The 12,449-nt window shown below is 55.0% G+C and overlaps 1 long non-coding RNA gene across 1 annotated transcript; it reads left to right on the forward strand.

Annotated features, from left to right (window-relative positions):
- Window positions 1-487: 487 nt before the first annotated feature.
- Window positions 488-2,055, forward strand: LOC129200861 (uncharacterized). The gene is made up of 3 exons (XR_008575134.1): window positions 488-582; window positions 1,568-1,828; window positions 2,020-2,055. It is a non-coding gene; the product is annotated as an uncharacterized LOC129200861 (long non-coding RNA).
- The last annotated feature ends 10,394 nt before the right edge of the window (window positions 2,056-12,449 follow it).

The raw sequence follows: 12,449 nt of genomic DNA on the forward strand, positions 1-12,449 counted from the left end.
ACGCACGCCAAGCCCCGCCCCTCACGCAAACTCCGCCCCTGACGCACGCCAAGCCCCGCCCCTCACGCAAACCCCGCCCCTCACGCAAACTCCGCCCCTCACGCAAACGCCGCCCCCGACGCACGCCAAGCCCCGCCCCTCACGCAAACTCCGCCCCCGACGCACGCCAAGCCCCGCCCCTCACTCAAACTCCGCCCCCGACGCAAACTCCTCCCCCGACGCACGCCAAGCTCCGCCCCTCACGCAAACTCCGCCCCCGACGCATGCCAAGCCCCGCCCCTCACGCAAACTCCGCCCCCGACGCAAACTCTGCCCGCGACGCACGCCAAGCCCCGCCCCTCACGCAAACTCCGCCCCCGACGCACGCCAAGCCCCGCCCCTCACGCATCGCACAGCGCATGCTCGCTCGGTGCTGCCGCCTAGTGACCAAATTTCGGTACTGCAGCGGCAGCGCCGCGCATGCGCAGTGCAGCGCCACGCCCCCTCCCCGGAACCGGCTGCCGGCAGCCGGTGTGCAGGGGCTGCTGTGAGCCGAGGGAGGAGCGGAGGCGTCGCCGGGCTGCGGCTGCACGGAGGGAGAAGGTGAGCGGGGCAGCGGGACGGACCGGCGGGTCCCGGGGAAAGCCCCGAGGAGGGCGGCGGCAGCGGTGCCGCCTCCGAGGAGAGGCGGGGGGGCGGCGGGGTCCGTGTCACAGAGGGGAGGGGGGCTGCCCGGAGCCGTGCGGCGGGTGGGGGGGGTGCGCGCCGTGTCGGAACCGGGCGGGGAGACCGTCCGGAGCCGCGCGGCGGGGGCTGCCCGGAGCCGGCGGGCGTCCGCGCCTTTCGGAGGTGGCTGAGGGGAGGCGGGGGCGGGGGCGGGGGGGGGGCGCCAGCCCGGAGCCGCGCTGCGGAGCTCGGGGCTGCCGTCGCGGCTCGGCGGGGCTTTCGGGTGAGTCGGCTTTGGGGTGAGGGCACGGGACGGTGTCCCCGCAGGGTCAGGAAGCGTGGAAGGCTGCCTCCCGCGGCACGCCGGCAGTTGCAGTCTTGGGGCACGCGGCTGCTGGTCGGCCATATTGGCTCCCCGGAGCACGCCGGGAAGTGTAGTCTTACGGCACTCTAATGGCTGCCACGCGGCGCTTGCCAGTGCGTGCCGGGAGGCGTCGTTTTCGCGGACGTGGCTGCCGGACAGCCCGACTTGCTCTCGCAGGAGCGCGAGGTTGGGGTTTTTTTGCCGGTTTCGCGTGGTTTTCTGCAGGCTTCCAGCCGCTCCCGAGCAGCGGTGCGGCCGTGCTACGAGAGCGCGCGCGCGGCGAGGCGTTGCCCGGTGTCCCGAGACGAGCGCTACCGGTCGGACTCTCCGGAAGCCTGTCCGGCAGCCCCAGGCCGCCCCCGAGCCCTGGCGTGAAGGCGGCAAGCTGGCCCTCGCCTGTGCCGCTTTCTTCCTGAACAGGGGTGCTGGCGGCGGCGGCAGCGGCAGCAGCGCGGGGAAAGAGCGGCGTCTCCGGAAGCCCCTGCAGAAGGAGGAGGGTCTCCGGCCAGGGCCGACCTCCGGTAGTAACGGCCACTGCTTTTTCTTTCCCTCTCCCAGGCCGTGCTGAGGACGTGGTTGCCCGTCCCTCCCTTGGGGATGCCGTCGACTGCACCCGCCTCGCCTGTGCCTGGCCTGGCTCGCCTCGTGGCGTGGGGGCGAAAAGGGACAGGCGGCGGAGCGCTTACCGGCCGTGGACAGGAGCTGCCCTAAGGGAAGCTGGAATGGCCAGAGAAAGGTGAAGAAGAAGAAGAAGAGATGGAAGGCTCTCCGGCCGGCAGCTGCCTCCCGCTGCAGGCAAGAGAGCGCCTGCCTCGCCGGGTGAGGAAAGATCCCTCGTTGCGCTCCGCGGCAGGTCAGGCTGCCGACGGGCACCGCAGGGTCGCCACGCGTAATCCAAAGCACGGTGCGGCCGCGTACCGAGGGAGGCAGGGAGGGAGGCAGGGAGGCAGGCTACTCATCTAGGCAGACTCGTCTCCTCGGAGCTGTAAGACACCCGTGTATTCTCTTAGGCGGAGGACAGCCGAGCGACCGGAGTGACAGCAAAGGAAAGGCGGAGAGCGGGAGAAAGAAGCGTCTGCGCTGGCAAGCTCTCCCGGCAGCGCCGAGAGCCAGAGCTGCGGTGAGTCCTGGGCCCGCGGGGCCCCATCGCCTCTCCTCTGCGTCGCGGGCCCTCCTCTGCCCCCCTCGCTTTCCCACCCCGCTGTGGGGTTTTTTGGTTTGCTTTCTGCTCCCCGCTATGTTCTTTTTCCATCTCGCTCTGACGGGCTGCCTGTCCCCACCTTTTTTAGGTCCTCGCTCTCTCTGCCCCGTAGCCCGTGGCTATTGTTTCCTTCTCTCTCTCCCTGTCTCTCTGTCCGGCCCCCAGCCACTGTTTCTGCATTCCTCCCCCTCGGTCCTGTAGCCCGTCGGTATTTCTGCCATCTCTGGCTCTCTCTGTGCGGCTCCTCGTTCCTGTTGTTCGAGGTCTTCCTTCTCGGCTCCGTAGCGAGTCGTCGTGAGTCTCTCTCTTTCTCCGTCCCTCTTGAGCCTCTTCCCTGCCCCTCGTTTTGAAGGCCCGCCTCTCTGTCCCGGCACCCGTTGCTACGGTTCCTTTTTTCGGTCTGGCTCCGTCTCGCTCCCCGTCCCTGTTTTTCTAAAGTCTCCCCTCTCTGCCTCCTAGCCCGTCGGTACCTTTTTCTTTCCCTGTTGCGGTTCGTCTGGCTCCCTGTCCCTCTTTCTTCCTTCCTTCCTTCCTTCCTTCCTCCCTGTCTGCCCCGCAGCCCGTCCCTTCGTTCCTTTCTCCTTCCCTCTCTGTCCCTCTCCCGGTCCCCGGCTTTAAACTCTGCTTCTCTGCCCGGTAGCTCGCCACCGTCTTACCTTTCCCCGTCTCTCTCTCTGTCCAGCTCCCTCTCTCGAATCTTCAATTCCTCCCTGTCGCTGCAGAAGCCTGTCGGGACTTTTTCCCCTGCCCGGCTTGCCTCTCCCTGTCTCGCGATTCCTCCCTCTCTGCCCTCTTAGCCGCGACCGTTTTTATATTCTCCGTCTCTCCCTCGGTCCGCCTCGAGATCCCGATTGTTTTTTAAAGCGACCGAATCGTCGAGGTTGGCAGAGACCTTTACGATTATCGGGTGGAACCGCGAACCTGGCGCTGGCAAGTCCCCCTCTGCCCCGCAGCCCGTCCCTTCCCTTCCGACGGCCTCTTTCTCCACCTCCCTCTGTCCGGCTCCCGGCCCCTCTTTTCCACTTCCGCCCTCTGTACCCTGTGGCTTTCCCCCTCTTCTTTCTCTCTCTGTCTCTGTTTGAGGAGGAGCAGCTGCCGCCCCAGCGTTCGCACCCCGTTCACGGTGTCGCGCGCACGCTTCTTCTCGGGCGCGCTTCCTCCTCCTCCTCCTCCTTCGGGCTCGACCCGAGGCTTCCGGCGGCAGCAGTCTCCGGGTGTCGGATTTTGTAAAATAATTAACGTAACTGAAAGGTGCAGCAGCGGGATCGGCCCGGGCGGGGCGCCTCCAAAGAGAGGGACCCCGAACAAAGAAATCCCGGGGCCGTTCCACGCTTGGGTCCCGGACACCCGCCCCTCGCGCGCTGTCCGCGCGTCCCTTAGTCCCGCGGTGACTTTTGGTCTGGGGTCTTCTACCGTCGTCTCGGATTCTTCTTCTGTATAGCTGTGGGCGGTGCGTTATTCCACAGGTGCTGCTGCGCCGATGCTCCGTACGTTCGCAGTAACGGGTAGAGCGGAAGGCTCCGTGGCCAGGGAAGAGCGGCACGGACGCGTTCCTGCTCGCTCCGTTGCACCGGAATTTCGACGGCTGGGTTCGGCCGCTAAATTGATGGCGCTACCGGAAGAAATTTCACAAAAGTGAGTACTGTGCTTGTCTTTAATCTTTTAAAGTAATTTTTCTACGGGCGCCCGGTCCGTGGCTTAGATATTTGGTTTGCGGCGAAACAGACCCGGAACGTGGCTCCAAGTAGCGTTCCGATTCGCTGAAATTCCCCGTAGTCAGAGAGCAAGAATGGTGAATGTTGCTTGGTGGTTTGAAATCTCAGGCTTTCTCTGAAAGCTGACCTGCCAGAATGAGCCGAAAGCAGGCCGAACGCCAATAGGGATGCCGCAGAAAAGGTCCTCTTCTTGACAGGAGAAGAGCTTGGCGAAACGTCAGCGCCGTTTCCCGTAGGGCCTCCGACGTACCGGTTCGGCAAGCGTGGGCTTTGTGCGATTCCCTCGAGGACGATGGCGAACAAACCTTGTACGGCAGAGAGCATCTTAGCTTACTTTCCATCTCCTGCTCGGTTACTTGCAGAATATTTAATTTGGCGTCGCACGGACCCAGAGGGACGGGTCCCCAACTCATGCTGGTAGGGCAACCCCAGTACCAGCCGGTAAAATCGGAAAAGAGTACGACGTTTTGAAACGTTTGCCTTGCGAGGAGAAGGGCCGTCTCTCGTTAGGCAACTGAATTCTGCGACCGATTTCCACGCCTCACGCGCGTGCGTGCGCGCACACGCGCCCTCCCCACCCCCCCCCCAACAGGCAGGCTTTGAAGGAGGCAGTCCCTAAGGCAACGCGATCTAAAACGTGGAAGTTTTTTTTTCTATTTTTAATAGTTTCTTACGGATAGGAGGCTCGTGTGAGCGTTTAGTCTGTCCCGTCCTTAATTCTGAACCCACTGGCTGGTGCAGAAGGACGGTCGTGTGACAAAAACAGCATGAAATTTGTCCCTGTGCCGGCTGCGTCCCGTGGTAAAGGAGTACATCTGTTATTCCTGCGTGAAAGATGTTTGATGAGCGTACCGCATCGTCAGAGCTGCTCTTGGTCTGCCTGCAAGCCGTGGGTTATGATTTAGAAATACGTTCGCCTACCGTTCCTTAACTGTGTGGTTTTGGTTTTTATTTTTTCAAAGAAAGGGTGGCTTTTTCGTCGATCTCTTTGTGAGAGTATCAAATCAGGCGGCGGTAAATACGTAGAAGCAACTAGGCGTACTACGGCGTGTACCGGACAGCGTTGGCGTGCCGCTCTGCTAGCAGCGGAGAGCCAGATGAGGATGCCCGTGGTAAGTACTCGTTCTGCCTCCGGCTGAACGGAAAGATTCTCATGTGGAGGGTTCCTGGGCTTGTCTGTGTGATTAGCATTACTTTTTTTTTTTTTTTTTTAATATGAAACAGGGTCAGATAATTGTTGATGAGTGGGACTTTGCGTACTCCTTTAGGTAGTTTTTCGTACTGAACCTTAGATCGGTTACAAAACTTAATCTTTGTGCAGTTTACAGGTTTTGTAGCAACTACAAAGACATTTATCCTGTAGGTAAGCTGAAAATAAAAATGCGGTTTCTCACCTGATTTTTCTTTCGGAGGAACGCTCGCCCCCAGCGGCTGGTTTTTTTTGCTAGTGTTGTCGGGGGGAAGGAACGGCGGCGCTTGCCTGGTTTCTTCCCCTAGCCAGGGACCTGAAACTTTGTTTTCCTCAGCTGTTTCACTAGAAATTTACAAGTGTCGGTGGTCAACAGTGGCAGAGAATTGGGTGGCGTTTTCAATTTCAAAGGGAAGGAACGTGTTGATGTTAATTCTGTTACCAAAAGCGAAGTACCAGCTGCTTCCTCTTTCTAGATCTTCTCTCCTTTCGCCGTCCTCCCCGAGGGGTAACGTGGCCACGCCGTATACCTTTTCTGCTCTGGTACCGTTCGTTTGATACGCAGGAGCGCTGTGAAATAACTAGAAGGGCTACGGACAGACATCTGCCATCGTTGCGGCTGCCTTAAATCGTGTATTTGTCCCTTTAGCCCGTCATTTCCTTTCCGCTCAGTTGAGTTACGTGCAGCGTTAGGTTCCAGTCGAGAGCGGCGCCGCCGAACAACGCTCTGGGAGCGTGCGCGGAGGAGGGCGACCGAGATGGCGAGAGGTCTCCGAGGCAAGACTTAGGGGGAGCGGCTGAGGTCACTTGGTTTGTTCAGCTTGGAGAAGGGAAGGCCGAGGGGTGACCTCATCGCAGTCTACACCTTCCTCGAGGGGGACGGCGGAGGGGGAGGCGCTGACCTCCGCTCTCTCCGGTGACCGGCACTAGGACCCGAGGAAACGGGACGAAGCTGCGTCAGGGCAAGTTCAGACCGGACGTTGGGAAAAGGCTTTTCACTGAGAGGGCGGTCGGTCAGTCACGGAACAGGCTCCCCAGGGAAGCGGTCGCAGCCACCGAGCCTGTCAGGAGTTCAAGGAGCGTCTGAACGATGCTCTTAGTCGCACGGTTTAGTTTTAGGTAGTCCCGCGTGGAGCGGGGGCTTGGTCTCGGTGATCCGTATGGGTCCCTTCCAACTTGAGATACTCTATGATTCTGTGAAATCTTCTGGGTTAGAAACGACCTTATTGTAACAGAGAATTCGCTGAACGTGGCTTTGTGCAAGGACTGTCGTCTTAGAATATCTTTTTTTTTTTTCTTCCCCCCCCCCACAGATATGAGAAAAGCTCTGTCCAGAGATATGGAGATGAAATCAGTTGTACCTCACCCTGTGACACCGGAAGACATTGAGTAACTGTAAGCTGTGATGCTCAGTGAAATTACTAAGAGCGTTAAGTTTCCCGTGCCTTTGCTTTCACTCTCCCATTCTCTTGTCTTGCGGCACGTCGCATTTTTTGAGGCCGTGGAAGCGACACCGGGAGCGATGGGTTGTCAGAACCAGGTCCTCCTGCCCGTCGCTGGTTTTGCTTACCTTCGCCGTCTCTGTGTACCAGCCTGCGTCTCTCTCTCTCTCTGTTCCTCAATCCCTGTCCTCTCTTCTCTGTTCTGCTTTGTTTCGCTGCGTATGTCCCGTTCCCTGTCCCACCTTTATCCTTCCTTCCTTCTTCCTCGCCTTTTTCTTTGTCCTTTTGTCCTGCTCCCCGACCCTGTTTCTCGCTCCATCTGACCGTCCTTTTCCTGGCACCTTGGTGTCTCTGCTCCTTGCCCCCGTCTTTCTCTCCCCTCTGCCCAGTCCTCGTCTCCCTCTTTTGTGCCTCTGCCCCTCTGTCTTGCTCCCTGCCCCTCTTGTTCTCACTCTGCCCCAGCGTCCCGCTCCCCGGTCCTCTTTCCCTCTGTTGCTCTCTCCTTCTCCCTGCTCCCCAGCCCGGTTCTCTCACGCTCCCGCTTCCTTTTTTTATTCTCTGTTGCTCTGTCCTGCTCCCCGTGCCGCTGTCCCTCGCCGTACCTCTCGGTCCGGCTCCCTGCCCTTATTCTCTTTTCCTCCCTCGCCGTGGCGCTGCCCGCCCAGGGTCGTTTCTGCCTCTCTGTCCCGCTCCCCGTCCTTGTTTGTCGGTCACCGTCCCGCTGCCTCTCTTCCTGCCGCTTCTTCCTCCCTCTCTGTCAGGCTCCCTGTCCCCGTCCTTCACTCGCCGTCCCTTTCCTTGCCTCGCGCTTTCTCGCTCGCCGCCGCCCCCCCCATCCAGCTGGCTGCCCCTTTTCTCCTCTCTTCTAGCGTCCTGCAGCTGGCTCCTCGGTTTTGGCGGCAGCCTGCACATAGCAGCCCAGCTCTCCAGCAGCCTGACGGACCGACCGTGTGTCTGTTCCACGCCGGACTGGCGAGCGTGGCTCTGGGTAGGACAGCCGAGGCGCCCCAGGGCCGGGCCCCGGTGCGGAGTCTCTCCCGGGACCGGCTCTGTGTGTGACTGAATAAACGCTTGCGGTCTCTTTTGCCGTGCCGGCTGCGTTGGCGCTTCCTTTGCGGGGGTGCTGTGATGGAGGGCAGGGGAGGAGGGGTGTGGGGGGGGTCAGGTGATGGCCCCCTGTTCATGTGGGGCTCCAGCTGTGGGTTGGGGCTGGAGGAGTCCCAGGTGCAGGCAGTGAGGCTGCTGGTGCCCCAGGTGCGGGCAGTGAGGCTGATGGCCATGGCCCCTCCCTATAAGGGGCTGCTGGTGTGCAGTGGCTGCTGTGAGCCAAGGGAGGAGCGGAGGCGTTGCTGGGCTGTGGCTGCATGGAGGGAGAAGGTGAGTGGGGCAGCCTCTTAGGAGGGGTAGGGGTAGGTGGGTGGCAGGGTGCAGGTCAGAGGCATGGAGCTGAAGGAGGGTTGCCTGGAGCCGGCGGGCGTCTGTGCTGTGTCGGAGCTTGTGGGGGGAGTGCTGGCTGGCAGTCCAGCCCGGAGCCACGCTGCGGAGCTCCGCGGGGATTTCGGTGAGTTGGTGCGAGGGAATGGGACAGTGTCCCCGCAGGGTCAGGAAGCGTGGAAGGCTGCCTCCCGCAGCACGCTGGGAGCTGTAGTCTTATGGCACTCGGCTGACATGCAGTGTTTGCCAGTGCGTGCCAGCAGCTGTCATTTCCCCTTTTGGAAAAGGCACTGTCTGCCTCTCACCTCAACAAAAATGCTCTAGCTCTGGTTAGTCCAGACAGCTGTTCCCAGCTGCAGCACCTCCCCTGTAGCCTGTCCCATAGCCACAGACTGCTGCCTGACCCTGTCTTCACATTAGCACGCTGGCCCTCAAAGATAGTTTATTGCACCATAAATGCTGGTGTCATTAGCATCAGTTTGGAGAAAATAGCGGCATCTCCAAAAGCTCCCCCAGAAGAAGGGGTTGCTGCTTCAGGAGAGCTACAGTCATCACTGTGGATGAGAGTTGCTGGTTGTTTACCTCTCCCAGAAGCAGTGGTGAGGGGTCAGTTGTTGGTTCCTCTCTGGGGATGTTGTTTGCTGCATCTGCCTCAGGTTTGTGTGGGTTGCCTTTGGCCTCCTTCTCCTAGAAGCACAGGCAAAAAAGCATAGCTGGACACTTACTGGCCGCACAGAGGAGCTGCTGAGGCCCAAGCCCAAGGCCAGAAAAAGGCAATGCAGCTGAAGAATAAAATGAAGGGGATCCAGCTGGCAGCTTCATTAAAGAAACAGAGGAGGAGGACCTCCTGCAGGCAGGAGACCATCTCTCTGGGTTAAGAAGAACACCTCTTAGCACAGTCCTTGGCAGATCCCATCTCTAACGTGCGCCCCACCATCAAAATTCCTCCTTTAGACAAATATCGTAACATCCTCTGCGTAGAGAGACGTTACCCCCCCAGAGAGTCGGAATCGGCAGTTTTATCTTAACCACGTTTTTGTGGGAAATCGGACTAAATGTAACACAACTAATCCTATTAAATCTCGCTCGAGCCGGGCCCAGAGGGGACCAAAGGCATCGGGAGTATTTTGGTCGCGTAGCGACAAAGCTTATAAAGTACTTCCGCGTCGGGGAGGAATTCGCACTCTAGGATTGGTAACTGCGGATTTACAAATGCTCCCGAAAACTGTAGAAGTTCCAATCTGGCATCGCACCTTTTTAACTCGCGTTAAAAGGACCGATACCCCATTAATAGAAAAGCCCTCGGGATTTCATTCTTTTCTCCGATGGTTCATACCATCTTTAGGGGTGACCGAACTGGAAAAAGTGATTTTAAACATATCAGGAGAAATTGAAAAACCGGCAAACTATACCGCTCGTGGGTTAACAACCTTGCAAATTGAAATCGCAGAACTCTCAAAAGTTACCCTCCAAAATCTTACGGCCTTAGATACGACGTTAGCATCGCAAGGTGGAGTTCGCACAACACTAAATGCGAGTCGTCGCACGCGTATGGATCATTCAGGGGAATTATTGACTGACGTACATAAAATCTGGGAAATTAATTCTCGAATGCGACAAGTACAAAAAGACGATACATCTCGGGGTTTTACCGATACCATGTCGGGGTTGACTTCCCGGGTTCCTGATCTATCTGTGCGGCTCAAAAAGGCCCTTGCTGTAGCAGCCTTAGCAATCGTAGGGACTGTACGCGTAATAGCGATTTTTCAATCTTGTATAACCTGTTTTTCTAGTATAGTAGCAAAATGGCAACGAGCTCGGAGATATAAATAATTGCAGGGATGCAATAAAAACAAACGGAGGGAACTGTAAAAAATATAGAAGCCTAGCTATAAGAAAACTTATGCTAACTAGAAAGCTGCTTAAGGCCTAGAACTGTTTTAAAGCCTATAATCATGGGAAAGGGGTTTCTAATCAAGGTAATAGATAACGAAGCTAACCGACCCCGGCAGCGTACAATGCCGCTACGTTCCTCGTACGGTCCCTACCCAACCGGACAATAGGCCCGGGAATATTAATCTTACAAAGTAAGTTGTTACAGACAGGCGCATCCGCAGCAAGGATACCGCGCACGCCTGCAAGAAGAGGGCCATCCGGCGGACACGGGTGCGTGACCACCGGCGACCGCCAGAGACCTCCGAGGACCACCGACTCAAATCACCGAGCGTGCATGACGGGGAGGAGAATATGGAAATGAATTCTAAGAAATGATTATCATAGGACTGCCTTTTCTTGGAAAATAATGGATACGTATATTTTGATTCTATAGAACCTGCGTCTCGGTAATCACCCGGACGCACGTTTGGCGGAGCCGTTTCCCCCGTGCATCCGGCGCTGCAGTAAAGCAAACCTAGGGTAACTCACCTCTGGTAGATTTAACAAATCTGTTTCCCTCTCCCTATTTTTTATTCCTCCCTCTGTACCCACTCACTGTTTAAATTTTTATGTTTCCTTCTCTTCATCTCCCTGTCCCTTTTTTAATATTTCTGTGTTTCTTGTATCCCATCAGGTTTTAAATTTTCTTTCCACATTGTCCTCTACCCATCTTCCTGTCCCTACGTTTTATTTCTTGTACTCAGTTGCTTTTTAAAATTCCTTCTACATCTCTCTGTCTCCCTTTCTTGATGTTTTAAAATTGTTTTCTATGTTCCCTATAGGCCATTGCTATTTAATTTCTCTTTCAACAACTCCATATATCCATCTCCCTTTCCCTAAATTTTAATTCATCCTTTTCTGCCGTATACCCCGCCGCTTTTTAAATTTTCTTTCAATGTTTCCTTCTATTCTCATCCCCATTCCTACTTTTTTCTTCTTTCTGATGTTTCTTGTAGCCTATCGCTTTTAAAAATTTCTACGTCTCCCTCTATCCGACTCCCCGTCTCTATTTTTTAATTCCTCCTTCTGTGCCCTGCACAGGGTCGCTGTAAAAATTTTCAATGTCTCCATTTATTTAGTTTCCCATACTCGGTCCATTTTTTTTGTCACGTACCTCATTGATTTTTAGTTTTGCGCACGTGCTATTTTCCCCCGTTCTTATTTTATTCTCATCTTTCCTTAAAGCTGTCGCATTTAAAATTTTCTTTCTATGTCTAAGCTTATTTGCTTTGATGTCCCTATTTTTTGTTTTCCCATGTGCCCTATACCTCATCGCTTTTAAAATTTTTTCAACGTCCACTTTAACCAATTCCGCCTTATTTGTTTCTCATCCATCCTGTACCCCCTTGCTTTTGAAATTTTCTTCCTACGTCTCTCCGTATTTTTCTCCCTATTCTTGTTTTGTAATTTTTCCTTTTCTTTCCTTAATGCCCCTGCTTTTATCATTTGCTTCCTCTGTGTGTCTCTATCACCCTACCCTTATTTTTTTTTGTCATGTCTTTCCTTAATGCCTTTGCTTTTAAAATTTTCTTTCTATGTCTACTTAAACCCATTTGCTGTCTTTATTTTTAATTTTTTTCCCCATCTGTTCTGAACGCCATCGCTTTTTCCATTTTCATTCCACGTCTACTTTTATCAAGCTCCCTATCCGTATTTTTAAATTTATTGACGTCCGTCACGTACCCCGTCGCCTCTTAAATCGTATTTCCTTGTCGGCATCTATTTTTTACCATATCCTCATTTTAAATTTTTTTCTCACCTGGCTTAATGCCATCCCTTATTATGTTTTCTTTCTGTGACAACTTTTACGTTGACATCTGTTTTTTTTATTGTTTTCTTGTCTTTCCCATACTCTGTCGCTCTCCAAATTTTCTGTTTAAGTCTCTATATCTAGTTTTTCGTCCCATTTTTATTTGTTCTCCTGCATTTCCTGTACCGCAACTTTTAAAACTGCGTTTCTGCGCGTGCCGGTTTTGGACGGGATAGGGTTAGTTTCCTTCACGGTAGCCGTTACGGGGCTACGTTTTGGATTCATGCCAAAAACAGCGTGCATACTACGGCGGCGCTTTAATTATCGCCGATATTTTGTTGTAGCTACTTGCCCGCTCGTAAGGGTGTTTTGTAGCGTTTCTGATGCATATTTTTCATTTTCTATGGTTTTCTGGCGCTTTCTCTCCTTTGGGACTCATCTAGTTCCGTTAAGGGAGTCAGTCGGAGAGACTGTCGAGGTTAGCTGACAATTTACAGTAAGTAATTTACTGTTCAGCCAGAGATATTTTTGAGAAGGGCTTCTCACAGGGTCTATTCCGGCTTTGTCATTCGGTCTTATCCAGAACGTAGTTCCGGTAGAAGTCAGGCGGTACGTGCGGTCTCGCTCAAAACGACGTGTAAGCCCGGAGCATTTTGGGGTTTTTATAGTAAACTAACAGATGTAATTTTCAACAACAAGATTGTCATTGCATTTAATTAACTACTTTGCTACAAGATTTAGCGTACCATTTATCTCTTTCTGTATACAGCCCAG

The sequence above is a fragment of the Grus americana genome, unplaced genomic scaffold (genome assembly GCF_028858705.1).
Source record: "Grus americana isolate bGruAme1 unplaced genomic scaffold, bGruAme1.mat scaffold_580, whole genome shotgun sequence".
NCBI classification, from domain to species: Eukaryota; Metazoa; Chordata; class Aves; order Gruiformes; family Gruidae; genus Grus; species Grus americana.